The sequence below is a fragment of the Acomys minous genome, assembly GCF_964271855.1.
Source record: "Acomys minous genome assembly, chromosome: 12".
In the NCBI taxonomy this organism is placed as follows: domain Eukaryota; kingdom Metazoa; phylum Chordata; class Mammalia; order Rodentia; family Muridae; genus Acomys; species Acomys minous.
In genome coordinates, this window is record NC_140493.1 from 104,542,346 (window position 1) to 104,560,966 (window position 18,621).

General features: G+C 46.1%; 1 long non-coding RNA gene across 1 annotated transcript in view; it reads right to left on the minus strand.

Moving 5' to 3' along the window:
• LOC311578283 overlaps positions 1–18,403 on the minus strand; it is a 150,583-nt gene extending 132,180 nt beyond the window's left edge. Inside the window, exons 1-3 of the long non-coding RNA XR_014772811.1 lie at positions 18,150–18,403; positions 10,204–10,392; positions 8,858–9,059 (exon numbers count right to left, since the gene is read on the minus strand). This is a non-coding gene — a long non-coding RNA (uncharacterized lncRNA). The remainder of the gene's footprint in view (positions 1–8,857; positions 9,060–10,203; positions 10,393–18,149) is intronic.
• Positions 18,404–18,621: the final 218 nt, after the last annotated feature.

Below are 18,621 nucleotides of genomic sequence, written 5' to 3' on the forward strand. Positions count from 1 at the left end.
ATACACATTTCTGGGTATCATATAATGGCTGTGATGATTAAACTTGAGTGCCAACTTGACTGTGTTAAGACCTGCCTAGTGGGGACTAGGAAGATGGCTCAGACATCGAAGTGCTTGCCACAAAGCTCGAGGGCCTGAGTTCAGATCCCTGGCACCTGAATGCAGTGGAATTTCCCTATAATCCCACTTCAGGAGATGGAGGGAAGGGAGACAAGAGGAGAGAAGAAGAGAGGAGAGGAGGGGAGAGGAGGGGAGAGGAGGGGAGGGGAGGGGAGAGGAGAGGAGAGGAGGGGAGAGGAGGGGAGAGGAGGGGAGGGGAGGGGAGGGGAGAGGAGGGGAGGGGAGGGGAGAGGAGGGGAGGGGAGAGGAGGGGAGAGGAGGGGAGAGGAGGGGAGGGGAGGGGAGAGGAGGGGAGGGGAGAGGAGGGGAGGGGAGAGGAGGGGAGAGGAGAGGAGGGGAGGGGAGAGGAGGGGAGGGGAGGGGAGAGGAGGGGAGAGGAGGGGAGAGGAGGGGAGGGGAGGGGAGAGGAGGGGAGGGGAGAGGAGGGGAGGGGAGGGGAGGGGAGAGGAGAGGAGGGGAGGGGAGAGGAGGGGAGAGGAGGGGAGGGGAGGGGAGAGGAGGGGAGGGGAGGGGAGAGGAGGGGAGGGGAGGGGAGAGGAGGGGAGGGGAGAGGAGGGGAGGGGAGAGGAGGGGAGGGGAGAGGAGGGGAGGGGAGAGGAGGGGAGGGGAGAGGAGGGGAGGGGAGAGGAGGGGAGGGGAGGGGAGGGGAGGGGAGGGGAGGGGAGAGGAGGGGAGGGGAGAGGAGGGGAGGGGAGAGGAGGGGAGAGGAGAGGAGAGGAGGGGAGAGGAGGGGAGGGGAGAGGAGAGGAGAGGAGAGGAGAGGAGAGGAGAGGAGGAGAGGAGAGAGGAGGGGAGGGGGGAGGAGAGGAGGGGGGAGGAGGGGAGGGGAGAGGAGAGGAGAGGAGGGGAGAGGAGAGGAGGGGAGAGGAGGGGAGGGGAGAGGAGGGGAGGGGAGAGGAGAGGAGGGGAGAGGAGAGGAGAGGAGAGGAGGGGAGGGGAGGGGAAGGGAGGAGGAGAGGAGGTTCCCTGGGGCTTGCTAGCCAATGCACTTAGCCCAATCAGTGAGCTACTGGTTCAGAAACCGACTTTATCTTTAAAAGATAGGTGACTAGCAATCAAGACAGATACTCCACATCGGCCTTTATCCGCCACATGCACACACATACATAGGTACACACATGAACACATACATGCACACACCAACAAAGAGAAGTGACTAGAAGTCTATTAAGGTGCCCTTCTAGGTGTGTGTGTAAGGGTGGTTCACTTGTCAAATCAGTAGGAAGTGTTCTGGCCAAATTGAAGAGTTAGTTCCTTGACAGGTTAATCTGTTTGCATCTGGCCAGTGTAGTCTGCATTTCAAAACTGGTAAGTGCCATAGTACACAGCAAGCCCTGTGTTTATGACCCTTCATGAAACACAAGAAAAAAAAATCACATGTAAGTTCTCTATGTAAATCTAATCTATCTCTATTCTGCTTCCCTCGCGGTGCTTCTGCCAGGGCTTTGAACATTAAAAGCTCCCAGGAAGTAATGTCTGAGTCAGCATCTCAGCGTGAGCAAGTGCATGCGCTCTTCAAATTCACTTCCATCAGCTTGAACGCGTCTGACTATTTGGGAAGCACACAGGACTTAGGAGGTTGTCACTACAGGGGTGGTTTCCTGTCCCTTGTTGTTTTGGTTTGGGTTTTTAATCTGCTCACTCTCCGCATGGTCCCGGAGTCCCCTCCGTGTTCTTGTTCTCAGCCACGTCCTGAGCCCTTTGGCCTTAACTGGTACTTTGGGAAAGTCAGGAGGTTGCATCCTTTGTCATGCGATATAAAAATCTCAGAGCGGGAAAAGACAATCAGTGGGATAAATTGAAACCAACCGACCCCCCCAAACACACCCACAGTTCACTCAGTGCTCACAGAGGGCAGGAGATACGCCCGGTTAAGAACAATAGACAGGACTGGGCCTTAAACCACATGCCCTTCCTTTGCAAGGTGTTGGGGTCCATGTCATAGAATAAGAAAGGGTGCATTCTTTCATGTTTTGTTACTTCTGGTCTCTGGGGCAATGGGAACGCCTGTCTAGTCAAAAGTGACCTTCTGGGCTGTCAAGATTGGACTTTAACATGTTGGCTGGGATGTGGTTCAGTGGTAAAGCACTTGCCAGCGAGAGCAAAACCCCAAACTTCCTTTAGCAGCACTAAAGAAGGAAGCAAACAAAGAAATTCAAACCCACTTGAGGATGCATTTTTCCACTAAGGCCCTAATGAAACCATTAACGATCAAGAGATCCAAGCATGACCTTAACTGAGAAGACATTCTTTGTGTAAGTAATGAATGTGGCCATGGGCCGATGTATGTGGATTGGATTTTTGTTTGTCTGTATCTGTTGGGTTTTTTTTTTCCTTTTGCTCATTTATAGGTGGTTTACTCAGAATAAAGTCAGGCAAGTAATCACCACAATTGTAGAGGGTGACACCTATGGAGAACAGGGGAAGGGGATGGTTGGGACACTGGCATAACCATAGGGAATAAAAAATGTATACAGCCTGTCACTGTGTCTCAATTTCATAAACAAACAAAAAGTGTTCTAGTTAGATTTCTATGATAAACACCAACCAAAAGCAACTCTGGGAGGAAAGGGTTAATTTCAGCTTACAGGTCACAGTCCATCATGGAGGGAAACCAGGGCTAGAACTCAAGGCAAGAACCAAAAGGCAGGAACTAAACCAGACACCATGGAGAACGACTGCTTGCTGGCTCGTCCTACATGGTTTGCTCTTCTAGCTTTCTTATACAAGGCAGGCCCACCTGCCTAGGGATGGCACTGCCCACAGAGGGCTGGGCCTTCCCACTTCAATTAGCAATGAGTTATCTTCAGGCCAATATGATAGAGGCAATCCCTCATTTGAGATGCCCTGGCTCAAGATACTGGATATCACACTCCCAGGAACAAAAGTCCACATGGAGCATCCCACAGATCCACATGACCATGCTTCATAGTCTCCAGGAGTGTGTCTGGATCTCTTGGTGTCTTGGTGCCCCCGTGAGTTAGCTGTAGTCCAAATATCTGCCTCTGTCTTTTGATTGATTGAGGAAAGACTGGTCCTCAGCCAATAAAATCATACTACAGAAAGACAACTGCTAACCAGCTGGGAAGATGGCACAGTATTAAAATGTGTGCCTTGCAAACATGAGGGACTGAGTCCAATACCCAGAACTCATGTAAGAACATGGGTGTACTGACACAAGCTTGTAATCCCAGTGTTTGTGGAGACAGGTGGGTCTCTGGGGCTTGCTGACTAACCAGGCTGACTGAGATTCACTTCTGGACACCACACACATGTGCATATACATGCAGCATACGCTGACAGAGAGAGAGAGACAGAGAGACAGAGAAAGAGACAGAGACACAGAGACAGAGACACAGAGACACAGAGAGACACAGAGACAGAGAGACAGAGAGAGAACTGCTTCGGGTAAGGCATTTATAACTAGATGTGACTAGAGTTATGATTTTTTTATTCCTTGCATATGAACAGGAACCATTACGAATATGTATTCAAACGAATGTAAAGTCTTCAAGTCTGCATATGACGTCTTTTTCCCAAAAGGACAAGGTTACAAGCCAACGCTTGAGCAAATGCTCCAGAGAATTAGTGTCAAGGAAGAGAGGTTGTCAAACCACCTCCTCTGGCTCTTTAAGGCAGTGCAATGACCCCTTCCTACCACAGAGCACTGTCATCTAGACTGAAGGTCTTTATGTCTGTACCATGGGCAAGAGTCCCAGAACTGGGTTCAAGCACTTGTGTAGCAAACAATTGTGTGGTCCACGCAAAAGGCTGACATTGAACCACATATCCAAGTTCAGTTGCGTAGAAAGGCTCACTGGAGCCCTAATGAGGAAGGGCTAAGCCTGCCATGGGTCAGCAAGGGCACCTTCTTGCAAAGCTACTCAGGGAAAGTGACAGATTATGTCTTTGCCAGGAGATTCTGAGCAGATTTGCCTCAGTATTAATGTTATATCCTTCTCCTATAACCCCCATCCATGGGGCCACTTGTGGCCAAATGGACTGAGAAACAGAAAGCAGTCAGTGTTGGCCTCCCCAGCTGCCCAGTGAAGAGATTTTTCTCCAAATGTCTAGGTGAGTTTCTCAGCTAGCACCCTCACAGGGGAAGCAGGTCCTTTATGCTGCAGGCATCTGGGCTACAAGGCCTCCATAGTATATTTGAAAAGGCAATATGGCCTACTGACGATAAAGGGGCATTCACAGTGGGCAAAGGTATTCCACGGGAAGGAGTGGAGCTGGGCCCCGAGGCAGGCTGAGCACTGGCTTTGCAGACGGATTGCTTTTTTTCCATGTCTCTGGACTTGAGCAGGTGCCAACGCTGCTACCGGCTTGAGGAGACACCCGTAGGCCAAGATAGCAAGCCCCCAGCTTTTCCATGGAATTTAGCAGCAGCTACCAGGGGCGTCATCACAGAGCGTTCATTTTTTCCCCTGCCTGGTTTCCCACATTCTGTGACCACCTTGGTTTGTGCCAGGGAAAATATCGAACGCCTAGGTAAACTAAGGGAACCCAGCATACACCAGTCTGGCCTTAAAATAGCTGATGGAACGCCCCCTGAGCCCAGAGAGTACAAAAGCTCTGACTGTAACTAGTGTGTTCTGGGAACTACCCAGCCTACCCCAAGAGCTCACGCCATCCCCTGAAAGCCTATCTGAGCGTGGACAGCAAGGGAGCCAGGTTTTCTGCTGCCTTGTTCCAGGGGGACCCCTGGGATTTAGGTGAATATTAATGAACCTCAAGTAGCCAGATACAAACCAGTATGAGCCACTGGGTAGGGTGGGGACACTGGCACAGCGAATGTCTGGGGTGGGGTAAAGGAATGGGCACAGCAAAAGCGCAGAGCTGGGAAGATGTGCTTGGAGGAGAGAGGAAGCCCGGAAGTCATAGGGTGTGTCCCAGGACAGAGAAGGAAAACATGGCCTTGCCCACTCCTGGGCAGGCTGGGCAGCTCTAGAAGATGCTGATGCTGACACAGGCTGTGTCTTCTAGATGGAGCAAACACGGAAAAGAGAAAGGACAGGAGTTTGTAATGGTTACTTTTAATTGTCAGTCAACATGCCACACCCTACAATCACCCAGGGTGGGGGAGGGGGGGCTTGGGGGGAGGGGAGGGTTTGGGGGGGCTTGGGGGGGTGGGGGGCACCCACCTCGCCCGTGCGTCGACCTTACTGTTAAATGATGCAGCCTACTGTGGGCAGCACCACTCCCTAGGCTTGGCCCTGAGATGTAGTAGAGTATAGAAATCTAGGAGGCAAGCCAAGACCCATGAATTTATTCTTCTAGGCTCTTGACTGCGGCTGTTATGTGAGTGGCTACTTAAGTTCCTGCCTTAACTTCCCCCAAAATAACAGACAAGAACTTGAATTTGTAAGTTGAAATAAACCCTTTCCTCCCCCACCCCCCAACCCCCACCCCATCCCCTCCACCCGACCGCACCAAGTTTCTTTTGGTCAAGGTGCTTTCACTCAGCAATAGAAATGAAAGTAGGGCAGGGAAGGACTGGGGAGGAAACAGTGTGACTGAGGAAAGGGAAGAGTGTGCCATAGAAATCTCTACAATGTCCCCTGAAAGGACTGCTCTTGAGAAGTTGCCTGGTTTGGAAAAGAAATATTCCAAACATCCAGTGAAATCTGAATTTCGGATCGATGTGGAAATATTCTTTTCAAAACACTTCACAGATGCCCTGTGAAGATTTTTATTACACATGGCATTAGGGTAGATGCCTTCCTTGCAATGTTTGGAAATACCAAATAAATAAACAAACAAACAAATAAGCATCGCATGTTACCTAAAATCTAATATTGCTATTTTGAATTCTGAGACATAAAAATGTTTGGGTATAAATATATCCCATGAAATATTTCCTTAGGATTTGTATGTAACGGCCACTCTTTGGACGTATGTGTGTAGTATAAGAAATAAAATTTTGTAATGTTAACTGGGATGTAACATTTGGTCAAACTTGAGAAGTCTTGGTCTCAGTATGTCACAGGCAGTATCTGACACAGCATAGCCAGTGTTTGTGTTTAATGTGAGTCTAAGTAGGTATGTGATGTTTCCCTGAATTTCACTCTCTCGCACAGCTTTCCCTCCTCACAAGAATGAAAACTCAAGACAGTTTCTGCCACATTCTCTGCATTCTATGTATGACTTTGCTCTGTAAGATTCACAGAAAGACCATTTACGTTGAGAGATATTAATGACTAGTAGTTATTGGTTCCTTTTATTTATTTTTTTTATGTTGGTAGTGATGGTGTGTGTGTGTGAGAGAGAGAGAGAGAGAGAGAGAGAGAGAGAGAGAGAGAGAGAGAGAGCGAGAGAGAGAGAGAGCTTCCTTTGGTTTTGCAGATGTGGGGTTATTTATTTTCTTTGTTTTCCTGGATAAAGTTACCCTCCTTGGGTTGTAGTTTTCCATCTAGTATCTTCTGTAGGGCTGGGTTTGTGTTTAGGTACTATCTAAACTTGGTTTTGTCCTGGAATATTTTGTTTTCTCCAGCTATGAAGTTTGAAAGTTTTGCTGGGTAGAGTAGTCTGGTGATGGGGGTAGGAATGGGGAATGAGGGGTTGTCAGGAGCTCCACAAAGAGACTATCAGGGCTGGTGGGTCTGAATTGGGGGGGGGGGCACTGCACAAACTGACGCACCAACGAAGGACATCACAAGCAAAGAACCTAGACCCCTGTTCAGATGTAGCAGTTGGACAGCTCATTCTCCACATGGAGAAGGAGAGGGGAGAGCAGGGAACTGCCTCTGACAGGAACTCTGGGGCCTGTGATTTGATCACTGCCCCTTGGTGGAGGGGCCCTGTGGGAACACAGAGGAGGGGGATGCTGGCTATCCAGATGAGACCTGATAGGCTGTGGGCATATAATGGGGGAGCAAGACCCCACCTGTTAGAGCTCTAGGGAAAAGGAAGAAGGAGGAAGAGGGAGGGAGGATGGGTACAGAAAGATGAGAATGAGGGGAGTACAATTTGGATGTAATATGAATAAATTACATATATATGTAATAAATTATATATATATATATCTTTATATATATATGTATGTATGTATGTATATAAAAAGAGATGTAAGCATTTTGAACTGGGAGGTCATAAGAAGAGATCCAGTTCTAAGATGATTTTGTTATGAAGACAATAAAATCATAGGCTTTTATTCACCTCAAGAAAAAAAAGATTCACAGGAAGATGTCATAGCCAGACCATGTATGTGTTCTCTGGAATTGCACCATGCCTGCTTCACCTATTATTAGCTGTGTGTTTTTAGGCAAGTAATTTGGCCACAGTTCCCTAAACATTCTCATCTGTTCAGTGAGGGAAATGATAGTTTTTTAAAACTGAACGTGATAAGGAAACAGTACAAGTAAATAATTTTTAGGAGCATGGCAGGTACTCAGTGACTAAACACGGTCCTTACTTATTAGTGTCACCACTACTCTCGGATGCTTGATGAATAAGGAAGGGCAGCAGGAACGAGTGGGCCCGTGGGTGTTGAGGGCAGTCTGAGCCAACACTGGGGTTCTTCTGCCAACTCTCTGATCTTCCCATTGGGTTCCAACATTCCTTCCAATTCTGAAGTCCCATATTCTAAAAGGAGGGAATGGATGAAAACCCAACAGGATAAAACCATGCTCCCAGACAGACAGATATGGGCTAAAGGGATTAGAAAGTGAAAGTTCCTACTGCACTCTTGAACTCACACTCACAGCAGTGTGTGGTTACTTACACAGAGGGCATGTTAGCACACCACATCCTCTTCTGGAAAGGGGACAAGCTCAAGGGGCCCCACACCTCCCAGAGCATTTGTACATAGGTGATTGCTGGGAAAGAGATGTTCTCTTCAGTAGTATAGCTATTGGTAAGCTGTCCATATTCTTGTAAATAGACCTAGTGAAACTCACTTGGACGTATTCACACACACACACACACACACACACACACAGATAGAGAGAGATAGACAGACAGACAGACACAGAGACAGAGAAACAGAAAGACAGAGAGACAGAGAGAATGAAAACAGAAGGGGGAGTACTACTACTATGAAAAGAGGTCACAGAAGTAAGAGGGGGACAAGAGAGGAAAATGGAATGAATATGATCAAAATACATATATATATATGTATATATTATGTATATATACATATATGTATAATATATATATGGAAAGCCACTATGTACAATCAATATCTGCTAATTTTCCAAAGAAAAGAGATAGCAAATGTAACAAGGAGGTCTTTGACTAGATCTTTTGAAAAGCCTGTCTCCATGTGTGATGTAAGTGGTCTCAGTTTCTTGTATTCCTGGCCTGAGAAACTCTACATTTTCAGAGACTAAAGGAAAGACTAATACATTGGATAGAATATTCTGCCAAAGTAGCCTGGTGTTACTGCCTGTGTGCATGTCCATTCTAAATTCATAGGTCGTATTCCTAGCCCTCAGGTTGATGGTGTCAAGAGGTGGGACTCTTGGGAGATGCGTTTCATGACCTCAAATCCAGATTTGCACTCTTTGTTGCAAAGGTTCTCAAGATACCTCCTTCTGCCTCCTACCACACGTGGACACAGAGAAAAGGTATCATTCATGAATTTCCAAGTTTTTACCAGAAACTGAACCTACCCGTGTCTTGATCTCTCCACCCCCGGGACTCTGAAAACCAACACATATTGTTTATGAGCTACCAAGATTACGGGATTTTTGTGAAAACATTCCAAAGAAACTAAAAATGCCCAGGGTGATACCAGGATGGCCACCAGCTGGGGAGCAGTGTGGTCTTCTCAACTGCAGACAACTCTGCTGCGGTAGAAGATGCTGTAGATGGACCAGCTTCAGGTAACTCTGCTGCAGTAGATGCTGTAGATGGACCAGCTTCAGGCAACTCTGCTGCAGTAGAAGATGCTGTAGATGGACCAGCTTCAGGCAACTCTGCTGCAGTAGAAGATGCTGTAGATGGAATTTTAGGTTGATGGAGGAAATGGTTGCCAACTGATGGATCGTTCAACACTTTTCCAAATATCCTCAAGTCACAACACAACAGGACCTCCATAGAAAATTCAAGAGACCATCTGACTTCTGGACACTTCATCTATGCCTCACTAGCTTCTTCTAAATTCAAGGCAGTGCCAGCCAACATGTTAGAACAGTTACATTCACAACACCCAGCACTCCTTCTGTGACCCAGAGCCACTCAGGTGGGCTTTTCAATGGTGCTGGTTAATTCCATGTCTTTATAGCTATTTGCTCACTAGCTGAGAGAGATCATCACTTAGTGCCAAAGAAAGTATACTATGATCTTACTCTGAAGAAAGGATGTGAGCACCAAGAAGTTAGAGTAAGCAGATGGCACCATGTTTTCTAGCAATTTCCTCCATATTGAAACATTCTCTCCTAGAGGAAGAAGTCAGGGAGAAGCTGTGAGATTCAGGAAGTAAACACACCTCACAAATCCCAGAAAGCCAACCCTTATAAGACCCTGGAGGCCACTTCCCAAGAATGTAGAAGCAGAGGTGACCACTCCAAAGAGGAGATGCTCTGATCAGCCTAGGTACCTGGAGGATACTGTCCAGTTCCTCCAGATGCAGGCAAGCCATGCATAGAGTTCCAGGGCCACAGCCTTTGTCCATCATCACCCACATTGAAGTGGGCTTTTTGGTGATGCAGCTACCTCTAAGTCATCCATAAGTAACCCCTCACCTACAACCCTGTAACTAACCCCAATATGCTCATTGGTTCTTCAAGTCAGATATTAGTCACTATAGTGCCCTCTTTGGACTGAGCAGATATTTGTTCCCATATCTCCAAGAAAAGTTTTACGCAACATTCTACCTGGGCATGCTTTCCCATAGCATGTGCTGGAAGACGGGAGAGGAGGGAGGGGGTCAGTCAGGAATTCTAACTACATGTAAGTGGTCAGGAGCCTTTGGGAGAATTGTGAAATAAATATAATATATAGTCTTTTAGCCTGGCACACACAGAAAGCAAATTCATCCTTTAAGGACTCAAGAGGCTGGACACAGCCATACCTACTTGCAAGCAAGATAGACAGAACATATTTATGTTGAGGTGGTGATGAGCAAGTCACACAGACCTGGGTATGGAGAGTCCAGAATCAAGGCGATTTCTAGTGAAGATTTGCTTCCAGCTTCATGGATGGCTCTTTCTCTCTGTCCCCTCATGTGGTGGGAGGGGTGAGGGGAGTCTCTCCAGAGCCTTTGTTGTAAGAGTGCAAGTCTTGCTCATGAGGGTAATGGATAGCCTCTCTCAGAAGTCCTGTCTCCTGAAAACATCGCCTTAGGGTCAGAGAGTCAACACAAAGACCATGGTTTGAAAAGGAGTGACTTCAAGGTGAAAAGCCAGACAAGGTGTGACTTCATGGTAACTACATGATACAAGTCTTGGAAGCGTGAAGAATGTTCCGTGCAAAGATGGGAAAATTTCAAAGGTGTGGAATGGAACTGGCTTGTGGAAGAGGTAGTTAAGAGCTAGTTAGGGCACAGATTGGAGTATCTGACCATAATCTAGACTCTTGATTTCATTTTTAGGAGCTCAGAGACCATACGGCTCACCACTGTGTTTCCTATAGTCATCTCTTTCATAGTGTGACTTAAGGAGATTTACAAAAGCACAGATGATGTACCAATTTGAAAACATTTCTTCCACCAAATTGAAATTCTGTCTACAGTACTGTTTTGGTGATTTATATCTGTGGGCCTAAGATACTCATTGTCCACGGAAGGCACAACAGCTCATGAAATTACAAACAATTACCACTGTGTAGCCATTCAATTTTCAGGGATTCATCTTGCAGATACACTTAAATGTGTACCAGTCCATTCATAACAGTACTGTATATAAAAGCAAACTGTTGGTATAACCTAAGTGCCTACTACAAAGGGACTGGTTAATTCAGTTTTGATATCAACAAACCCATAAAATAAATGCAAATTAGCTCAGAACATGAAAATTCCTTGACATTGGAATAATCCCTAAATATAGAATAAATATGGAATAAATGATGGTAGCATAATTTATAGTCAACATGGAAAAAACCTCTAAAATAGGTTGTCAAAAAAGAAAAGACAGTCTGTACAAATTAAAGAGGCCTCAAGGAGGTAGAAAGCAGCCTTATCAGTTAAATGTAGGCTGTATTTAGTGACTTTCTCCCAAAGCTTATGGTGTAGAAGGGTGAAGGAACATGACAGTGAGTGACCCGGCAAACTACCTCAGCCAAGTGACATAAGTGATCAATATTATGAGAGGCAAGCTGTAGCCAAGCGATCCCTCTTGGTCAGAGGGCCAGCATCATGGACAATAGTTCAGAGTAAAGTCTACCACCTTGACACTATATCACCTCTGAGGTCATCCTCATGAAACTCCATAGCCCCTACTTAACAGGAGAAAAACATCTGCCAACATGGACCTGGAGGGGGAGGGGGTCTCCTGCAAAACCATTGACCAGATCTCCTTGAAATGTCAAAGTCATGAAAGACAAAAGCTAAACAACTACTGCAGAACAGGCTAAATAAGGACACAATGCAGCATTCCAGATGGGATCCTCAGATGGGGACACTAGGGTGAAACTAACAAAATCCGATAAACTATGACATTCAGTTATCTGCTCTATGCCAACACCAAATGTAATTGCAATTGTTATTGTGGCTGTGCAAAATGTAGCATTAAAGTATAAGATGCTAGCAAAGGGAACATTTGGGTAATGAGGTTTGTCTTTAGACACAAACTAGTCTAAAACAAGTATCTATTAAAAGTTAAAACAAAGTAGAGATTATCCGAGTATTTACATGTAAATAACATCTCCTTGGAAGAATAAGAAATAAACTAATCACTTCTGTTGCCTCCAGGGAATGGCCTGCGTTGCTGGAGAAGGTTTCACAGTAACTGGTTTTATATTTTAAACTGTCAATCAGGTCATTATGTAGCCTCTTTAGACAGAAGACAGTCTCCATAGTACAGAATTAAAACTAATTCGTCTAAGCAGCCTGTTTCTAAAAGACGCCTTTGTTCTGAAGCGCCCTCTTTTAGTAAAACAGCGAACCAGTCCTCTTGAGAGAATTCATTAAATTGTGCTCACTCCTATCCATAAGTCACGTGGTCTGAAATTGCAAGGACCCAAGAAAGATGGTGTCAGGACTGTGCACATTTTGAGAGCAAAGAGGGGACATCAGCAGTACTCTGAATATTTGGAATAATCAAGAAGAGTCTAATTACCCAACAGAAAAAAAAAATTCCAGGCATGCAGTTCTTTAGAAATGATGGGAAAATGAATGATAAAATGTCCAAAGCGGGAAGTTGCACAGAGACTGACTTCACTGACGTAAAATACCCAGTAAAGGCTGAGGAGATGCCTCGGCGGGTAAGAGTGCTTGCTGTGCGGCTGTGTCTAGATGCCCAGCACGCACGTAAAAAGCTCTAGTGACCACGTGCCTGCCTGTAACTCAGGGCTGTTAGGGGCAGAGGCAGGAGGCTTGCTGGGACTTTAGGGCCTCAAATCTAGATCCAAGCTCAGTGAGAATTCCTGTCTCAGGGAAATTAGGTGAAGAATGAGAGTAGGACGCCTGATGCCATCCTCTGGCCTCTGCATGAACATCCATGTGCACAAGCAACATTATCACACACACACACACAACATACTCATTACACACACACACACTCCACATACTCATTACACACACACTCAGACACACTCACTACACACACATACATTCACTCACACAGTCAGACACACTCACTACACACACATATGCACACTCATACTGCATACACAAGCTCACATACACTAACTACACACACACTCAGACTCACACTCACTATATACACATTCTACACACACAGACTCTACACACATACACACACACACACACTCACTATACATACATACACACACTGACTCTACACACACACACACACACACTCACTATATACACACTCCACACACTCAAACTCTACACACACACACAGAGTTTTTAACTAAAATCATAAATAAAACACACAGTAGTACTGCTTTCCTTCCGGTTCCCTGCAGACAGTCCTCTGTACCATCCAATTCTAGAATAAACCTCTCTCTGCCTTTGGCCCTCAATGAAGAGAAAGAGGCCACAGCACTAAACTTCTAAAGGGCACCCTGCACTGTGTGAAAGCCAGTGCTCGATAGAGTCCTTTCCTGCACTTCGCCAGCACCCTTGGGCTTCAGCCACTCCTCGGCAATAACCACTTGGGAGGTGACAGGGCGGTGAATTCAGATGTGTCTCCATGAGGGAAGCCCAGCTCCTTGGCAAACGGAGCCATAAGGCCAAGAGAAAGGACACAGGATTAACAGTTCACGGAGCCAGCCAAGGGCCAGGAGCCAGAAGGACACCCACTGAGAGAGGCAGGGAAACGGTTAATAACTCAAGGTGACAAATTAAGCCAGCTACTCGGGGGCTCCAGTTTGGCTGATGGTAAAGTCAAAACAGAACGACTGGAAACTGGGGACGTGCTGTCATTTGTACTGTATTTTTCCACACGTATTTTTATTTTATTTTTGGGTAATTTGGAAATGTTCATGGGGAGCTGGAAAATGCAGGCTGGAGAACCCCTGGAGTCCGAGGAGGAGGGACTGTGAGTTGGCTAGCACGTCAATCAAATTCAGGTCAGCGGTCCTCACCTTGAATGTGAGCTCTCCACGAGCTTGCCTTCCAACGCTCCTCGCCTGCCCTCCACCCCACCATCCTCCCTCCCTTCCCTGCACCAGCATGCAGCTTCACGCCAACTCATATTCCCAGTGTCCACGGCACACCAGCCTCCGCCTTGCCGAGGCCAGCAGCTCAGGAGAAAATGAAGAGAGACACAGACATCCGTGGCCCTTGGGGAGCACTGGACCAAGAAAATGCAGTCATGAAGACGTTCTATGTCAGTGACAGTGCTATACAGCCACCCCTGTGGAACTCATGGGAAGGAATTGGTCCCTTAGATGCTTATGTGGGCTGGGAGAGGGTGTAGAGGGTAAAGACCTTGTTGGGCAACATGGCAGGAGGACGGGGTGGCACGGGGAGCGCGGGAAGCATGGGAAGCGAATGTGTAATCCCAGCACTGGGGATACAGAAGGATGCTCATGGGCCTGACATGCTAGCCTAATCAGCAAATCTCTGTCTCAAAAAAAAAAAATTAAAGGAACAGCTCCTAAAGAACACACGCCGGCTCACGTATACACACCTGCACGCGCACACGCATGCGCACGTGCACACACACACACACACCTGCATACACAAACTTGCATACATACAGCTCTACACACACACACACATACATGTGTGTACACACAGGTGCTTGCACACCTGCATGCACAAAAAGAAACTTAAACTAAATCAGGTGGTTGTGTGTCTCACTTTAGGAGAGCGCAGGAAAGTAGCATAAACTGTGACCTAATATGTTTACCTGCTCTCAGGATCCTGGTGGGATCAGGGCAGTTACTTTCTGAATGGAAAGGTGGACCCTTGTCACACTTTAAAACTCAAATAGCACTTTGCACATCAGAGGGTACAGGTGTCCCTCAGTAACCCTGAGGATGCCAGTTCCAAGACTCCACTGGATACTGAAACCTGAAGAGACACAGTCCTCTTATATAAAATGACATATTCTTTGCATATAGCCTACACACATCCCTTTCTACCCCCAATGCTTTAAATTAACCATGTCCAAATTTTGAAATTTCAATTCAACATTGTCCTTTACAAAAATCATTCTACAGAAGCTCACGTTTGAATCACACACACACACACACACACACACACACACACACACACACACACAAATAATAATAATAATAATAATAATAATAATAATAATAATAATAATAATAATTGCAAGATGAAAACCTCTCATGTTGTTTTAAGTAAGTTTATGCCTCTATGGTGAGCTTCATTATAGCTATCTTCAGTTGCACACAGGAATATTCAAATTATCTTAGTTAACCCTTGTAGACTGCTTTAACACCTCGAGATAAGGCTGACAATTCAAACTTTAAAAATTAAAGGTAAATATGTTTGCCACCTAAGCACAATCTCATGGCTCGTTTTGCAGAGGCATCTCCACTTGATGCTTCTACTTCTGGTTTTTATTTGTGTCCTTAAGAAGGCAGAATGCTCTCACTGGGGTCTCATTGTCTTCCAGAAAGCATTGCACCTGCTGTGGAGCACCCCCTCACCCCAAGGGTCGCTGGATCTGATAAGCCCAACTCAGCTGCTGTTCAGATGCCTCATGGGATAAAGACATTTTCCTCTCATCCGACTGAAGCTGTAATAGTGAGCTCTCAGGTTCCTTAATTACGGCTGGGAGCTAATGCCTAGTGGGTCATCCACTGAAGACCTTATCCACCCAGTAGCAGCCCCCGACCCATCTTATGGAACAGTGCAGAAACACAATGTCCCTATTGTTCCCTGACTAGAGGACCGAGGGCACAGGGGGGAATGCCCGCACAACCCCCCCTCAAGAAAAGATTAGTGCAATTATTAGCCAACAGTAATGGCTATAAGCCAAGCTACTCTCAAATCCTCCTGAGCACCAAGTCGCCTTAGAGTCTCTTAAAATCCCAAACACAAGACTATGTGTTCTCCTAAATGTTGCCATGTTGTTCCCGAAGGCTTCGAGGCCAGTGGTTCATGCTGCCCTTACCCACAAGGCTAATAAGCATGGAAAGAAACATTGAATAATGCGTGTGTCTAAGCCATGGGTCCCTGTGCCCCCATAAGCCTGTAAAGGGTAAATGCCCAGGGCCGGACATCCCTGGCAATCTCTCACCCAGCATTAAAGAGGAAAACTGCTTTTTAGAGCATAGACATAGATTGTAACTTGTATTGGGGTTGTTTGTATTTTCTCTCCCTTTTACCTCTAAGGAATAATAGCTCCTTTACCCCATGGGCTGCCAATTGCTCTCCTGGCCATTCTCAGCCTCTAGTCAGGAGTTAAAGGAAAAAATAAATTCTATTCTGTTCTAGGACTTGGCATTCACATATGTACATTGCCAGTGTGTGTCAAGATAAAGCCCAAGAGAAAACATTTATAGCAGGCTACCTAAGTACACCGACTAACTGTGGATGACACTGGGAGATTTTTTTAAAAATTCAAAGGTCCTTGACTAATATTAAGGCAACCAGTCGATTGACCACTGATAAATGGGACGTTAAGAAAAATGTTGGTTAACTGGCTCAAAGTCTGAAATTCGCCCTCAAGAAAGCAGCTACGTGTGTAAACAAACACAGAAGCACATGCTTCCTAAATCAATATCTATAATTCTGAGAGCTCTTTAGTTTTCCTTTGATAGTCAAACAGTGGCTTAAGTCTCTACAGTGTTCCAGATATAGGTCAATGTCAGCGGATTGAGTTGTTTGTCTCTCTTTGACTGCAGTATGAGAAGCTTTGTTAGTCCCAGGGAAATGCACACAACTTAGAAAGCACAGACAGAGAAAAGGAAAGTGCGCTCGAAGCTGAGCAAATAAAAAGGTGATGCCCCATGCTATATAGAAAGTGAGAGAAACGTCCGAGCATCTGTCGTTCCTGACTGAGAAGAGCTACAAGAGGCTAAATTATGTGTCTAGGAACTGCGTTTATGGAGTTGTAAACAGAACCCCGTTCCTGCGAATTAGTGTCACGCCTTTGTAGCGTTTGGCCTCATTTCTCAGGCAACAGGCTCTCGGAGTTGTCTCTAGAAAGATCTAGAGCTTGAATTTAAATCTCAAAATCATAGTGACTTAATAGAGTGACTATTCATGCACTCGTGTGAACAGAGCAAAAGGGAAATGGTTTGTATATAAATAACATTCATAGTATATATTCTTAGGGACACGCTATAACACACACACACACACACACACACACACACACACACACACACACATACACACACAGGAGCGGGGATACTTGTTTCTCACTTAGGAAGCCCAAAGTTTCAGTTAAATGGAAAGATAAACAAAACCACAAATGACTTCTATACTCACAAAATTCTACATTCACAAAAATACAGGCTACTAAACAGATCATTCAGAAAAGACACAAAAAATCCTAAAGCAAAATGTACCATGTAATGTAAGAAAATTTAGTTTCATAGACTGCATACTGAACCATCTTTTCCCATTTTACACTGGTGAAAAGCCGGACAGTTTTCTCCTGGATATCTAGAGCTAAGCACCCGCATAATTACACAATGCGGACAATTCAAGGCTTTGTCGAGTCGATCTTTTAAGCATGTTGTGACATTCAACCAGGCACTCCCACCCAAACACAGCGTAGGGATGGGTCCTGTATCTTTCCCTCTGCAAAACTGGGGTGACTTCATTCATGTCTGTTACTAGGCTACAAATCCAGAGATGTTTATTATAATCCAGGGAACAAACAAAGAGCAGCAAGGCTCTTACAAAGAACCCCCAAACGCTAGGACTGTTGATCGCTACAGGCCTAGCCTATGGGAGCCCAGCTCCTCTGCAACTGTACATGGATGAATTTTCTAGAGAAAGACACTGCCTACCCACATGCTGGAGGAAACCAAATCCACTACCAGTGCCCACCGCTCCGTGCTTGGCTCCTGCTTTTTTTTTTTTTTCAAATACTGTCGCACATTCCTCCTTCGACAGTTCCTTTCATTGATTATGGGGAATCATACAGCCTGAAAGCAAAGGCGAATTACAGAGGAGGTAAAGAAAGAAGGTAAGGGCTGCGCCAGGAAGAACCGTGGCAAGAAGCTTGCCTGCTGGCAGAAGAACTGCCCATTGCAGAGTACCCCTCAAACCGAATGAACCCCCTAATTGCTCTTTGTCCCTCCACCCTCACACATAAAGGCAACTCTTCTGGAACATCAGCCTGCTCCTTGCCCAGTCGGCAGTTATAGCTAGGCACTTCAGGTCAGTGTCTGGCCAAAAGCAAAAAAAAAAAGAAAAAAAGATAAAGAAAAGGCATGAGGGCCACCAGGGGACCCTCTGCCAAAGCTAGGGGCAAGTCAGAGCCGACAGCCAGACTGCCTCTGAACCTCACTCGGCTCCTACTCACCTGGATCAGGCCCAAGGCTTGACAAAGAAATCAGGTAACTATCCAGACTCCACGTGGGCAAATCCAAGAGGGTCTGCCCTGCCACTGTTTCCTCTGCCCCTTTGGCCATCTGGTCTGCTGGAGCTGACCAAGGACGGTATCCTTTTGAAATTCACCAAGGTTGCAGAAACGGAGAGAGGGGTCTAAATGCCATCCCACTACCATCCCCAGTCTCCCCGCGGCTTCGGAGTACCCGAGGTGGAGTGGCCAACGCGTGCTCCAGACATTGAGTGAGCCTACAGAATACCTCAATCTGATCTTTTATAGTGCTTTGTTTATTACCTGCGTGCCCTTATTTCATAAGGGAACTGAGAGAGAGAGAGAGAGAGAGAGGGCGAGCAGGAGTGATGAAGATGGCTGTTAGGAGCAGCCCAAAGACACCTTTTCTTAAGCTTCATTCATAGCAGCAAACGAGGCTAAACAACCTCGCAAT